At 40.3% G+C, this 4,278-nt stretch overlaps 1 pseudogene; it reads left to right on the top strand.

Annotated features, from left to right (window-relative positions):
• Positions 1-829: 829 nt before the first annotated feature.
• Positions 830-1,525, top strand: LOC121151346 (annotated as a pseudogene).
• Positions 1,526-4,278: the final 2,753 nt, after the last annotated feature.

Below are 4,278 nucleotides of genomic sequence, written 5' to 3'. Positions count from 1 at the left end.
AGAATAAGATCTGGAAGAAGCTGGATTGGTTGGAATAATGTACAGGCATCATTTGAATGTTAGTAACTTACTTCCTGTCTATATGTTAGACTGCCAGGTTGCAGAGCTTACTTAAAAACTATCTTCCTACTTTTTAATATTTATTTTATTTTTATTGGAAAGGTGGATACACAGAGAGGAGGAGAGACAGAGAGGAAGTTCTGCCATCCGATGGTTTACTCCCCAAGTGACTGCAATGGTCAGTGCTGTGCCAATCCGAAGTCAGGAGCCAGGAGCTGTTCCGGTCTCCCACGTGATTCAGGGTCCCAAGGCTTTGGGCCATGCTCTACTACTTTCCTAGGCCACAGGCAGGGAGCTGGATGGGAAGCAGGGCTACCAGTATTAGAATCGGCGCTCATATGGGATCCCGGCTGGTGCAAGGTGAGGATTTTAACCATTACGCTATCATGCCGGCCCTTATCTTAGTCTTCATATTTGAGTCTTAAGGTTTGGCAACCTTAGGCTACTTAGATGATTCCTTATAAATTTTCATGTTTTGTATGTTATATAAAAAACTTGCTCCATGTAACTGTGTGATTTCTCAAAGTGGTTGTCTGGTACCAATTGCACTCACTGATAAATCTAAACTTTTTATTAGCTAACCCTGGGATAGGCAAAAATGATAGGTAGAGCCTAAGTTGATTTTAGAAAAACAACTTTGTTTTCTAAAATCAAGACTATGTTTTTCCTCCTTAAAAAAAAAAAAAACATAGAGTCTATAAACTACACCCAGCATGAAATGTGCAGAGGAGTAGTGAGGACCACCAGTGGTACCTGCACAAGCCTGGCCATGATTCCCTTCTACTTTCATGTGGTGATGAATACACATACCATTAACAAACAGCTTCTGAATCAATTTGTTTAAAAAAAAATCACTTTTTCTGCTATCTCAGCATGATTCACATTTATTCAAATACAAGATACCTCAAATCCTAAAGAGTTTAATGTTTAGACTAAGATAATCAGTGCTTGAGATGAAGACCACGGATTTTCCTACCCTTGCGTCAGCATTTTGCTCCCCTCTGGCTAGGCAATTAATTTGGATTAAAGGAGTAAAAAGTGTCTTCCTTGTATTAGATTTCATCACTGGCACAAATGAGAATGGAGAGTTAGCATGGAATTTACTGAGACCAGATATGTATGCAAGTATTATGCATTTCTTTGCATCTGGTTTATCCCTAGTTACTGAGGAACCATCTCCAGGAAGAGCAGGGCCTGAAGAAGATGCTGGAGTTGTAGCAATGATTAAAGAATCATTAGATACTAGACTACGATCCGATCGACTGTGGAGGAGATATAATCAATAAAGGTTGTGGGGATGGCATTGTACAATGGCATTGCCAATGTTCTTGAACTAACTGACCAGCTCTACATTAGTGTGAAAAATGGAATTCAGAACATGCTGCAGTTCTATATTCCAGAAGTAGAAGGTACAGAACAGGTTATGGATGGTGAGTCAGATGAAAATGAAGCAAATTCACCTTAAAATAATCTGGACTTTATTGGACATAATAGCTATACTTATTTAAAACGTGTTTATTGTCAATGTGCTATGTCAAGGAAGTTGAGGATGAGTAAAACATGTCCTTTATTCAGAAACAAAACAAAATAAAATTCACAGCCTTCGCAGCTCCTTTCACAGCTCCCTTAGAAATCAGACTAAAGGAACATAGAAAATGTTCTATGAGCAAGACAGCCCTCAGGCACTGGCCATGTTGACTTGGATGTTGCAGCTCCCACCTGGCTTCCAGGAGCTTCTGATGTCATGACAGGATGCTCTGAGCAGATCCCCACATCCTTTGCCATTACAATTATTAAGCATTTGGTTCAGAAAATCATGCCTTGTTCCGAAACAATCCCTTTCCAAAATATCTTTTAGTATTTGGCATGCAGTTATTATTGACTTGGGGACCTAATGGGAAAGTTGTAACTGACCCAGGTTGCATCTCACAGAAATTATGTGTACTACTGCAGTATCAAACCCAAAGCAGACGTCAGAAGACAAAACACCATCCAGACTGACCTAAGTTTAAAAGCCAAAGTATTCTGAACAACCCAGGACAACAGCAGCAATGATCAACTCAGAGTAAAATCAGCTCCTGGCCTCAAACTGGGCCTCATCCTTTACCACAGCTAGCTTATCACTTGGATGACTACATTTCAAGTCCTAGACGCAGTACATTGATCCTGTGTTAGATCTAGAACTTGAACAAATTGTTTATCCCATAGGTGCCTTGTTAGTAATATCTGAAGAATAAATAAAATAGTGACATCTACCTTGTAGGATGGAGAGTACAGTGAAATGGTAAGTGCTAGTTTTCATATTTTGATTGATTATCTAATCATAAATTTTAAAATATAGAGAATACAGGAATATAGATAATAAGAAAGAGGAACAGAGAGAGAAAGAGAGAATGAACTCCCATCTGCTGGTTCAGTCCTCAAATAATGCAGTTCCTGGGGCTGGAATAGGGCCAAAGTCAGAATCCATTATTGCCACTAAGTCTCCCATTTGTATGGCACGGACCCAATTACTTGAATATCACCTGCTTCTTCTGAGGGTGGGCATTGGGAGGAAGCTGCAAAGAGAAGCATAGCTGAGGTTTGTACCCAGGCATGCTGATATGGGAAACCTGTTTCCCAAGTGGCATCTTTTCTGTATATTTATTTATTTATATTGGGAAGGCAAATAATGGGAAGGCAGATGATTGGGAAGACAGAGATGAGGAGAGACAGAGAGGAAGATCGTCCATCTGCTGATTCACTCACCAAGTGGCCACAATGGCCAGAGCTGAGCAGATCCGAAGCCAGGAGTCAGGAACCTCCCCCAGGTTTCCCATGCAGGTACAGGGTCCCAAGGTTTTCGGCCATCCTCCGCTGCTTTCCCAAGCCACAAGCAGAGAGCTGGATGGGAAGCAGGACTACCAAGATTAGAATTGGTGCTCATATGGGATCACAGGCGTGCATGGCAAGGACCTTAGGCACTAGGCTACTGCTCCTGGCCCCGAGTGAAATCTTAACCACTAGATCAAATGCTTCTCTGTTAGTATGATATATATTATTATTCTAAGAAGAAATAGTGCTCTGTGATAAGTCATACCAGGTTGTAAGTATCTTCAATAAACTCACATTAATACATTTAATTATATCCTCCTACAAGTCCTGTCTGTTTTTCTAGGCTTTAGATCTTGTGACAGATAATACCAAAGTTCAAACATATGTTTATGGTTTTGAAAAGTATGTCACATTAGGTAGCATAGAATGGATTGCATATTATTATCATATTTTGTTTGACTTCACAATCAGATTTCCAAACTCTTAATCCTCTGCACTGTTACCCTGAAGTGTTGATGCTGAGTCAGAAGCAATTCAGAGAGATTGGCCCATGAACTAATGTGAAGCTGAACTGAGTTAAATATAAGACATTCTAGTTGGACTGCTGGTAAATTCACTTATTGATGTGTACCTCTGTGAAATTTAATTGGAGAGTTTGAAGATAAGATGAAAATGAACATGAATACTTTGATATTATTTTTCTTTTCTTTTATAGTTGTGTAAAATCTGGATTAATTTCTTTATACATAATCAATCATAAATCTTGAAGGTAGTGGAAATTGCAAAACAGAAGTGAGAAGAAAGTGGTGAGCAGTGTGGCCTGAGATGGCAGCCTGGGTCTAGGTGTACTCTCAGCTCCATGGAGAAGTTAAGAAAACAATTGAGAAGGACAAGAGCTCCTTAGCTCTTTTATGCTTCAGAGACCTTGTCTGAAAAGAGGATAAAAATAATAGTACCTTGGGCCCAGCACAGCAGGTTAATGGCTAAAGTCCTCGCTTTGCTTGTGCCAAGATCTTATATGGATACCAGTTCGTGTCCCAGCAGCCACCCTTCCCACCGAGCTCCCTGCTTGCGGCCTGGGAAAGCAGTTGAGGATGGCTCGAAGCCTCGGGACCCTGCACCCATTTGGGGACCCAGAAGAAGCTCCTAGATCCTGGCTTTGGATCAGCTCAGCAACTTCCAATTGTGGCCACTTGGGGAATGAACCAGTATCTCCTTCTATCTGTATTTCTCCCTTTCCAATATATAAAATGAAATAAATCTTTAAAAAAAGCCCTGCCACCTGTAATGTCATCATCCCATATGGGTGCCTTTAAAAAAAATAAATAATAGCATCCAAGTGACAGAAAGAGTATGTATGGGCTAGTATCCAACTAGGAGTAATTTTAACATTTTGATTTATTC

The sequence above is a fragment of the Ochotona curzoniae genome, unplaced genomic scaffold (genome assembly GCF_017591425.1).
Source record: "Ochotona curzoniae isolate NIBS_2020 unplaced genomic scaffold, NIBS_Ocur_1.0 contig_2318, whole genome shotgun sequence".
In the NCBI taxonomy this organism is placed as follows: Eukaryota; Metazoa; Chordata; class Mammalia; order Lagomorpha; family Ochotonidae; genus Ochotona; species Ochotona curzoniae.
Note: the sequence above shows the minus strand (reverse complement) of the source record. Positions and strands in the feature narration are given on the sequence as shown.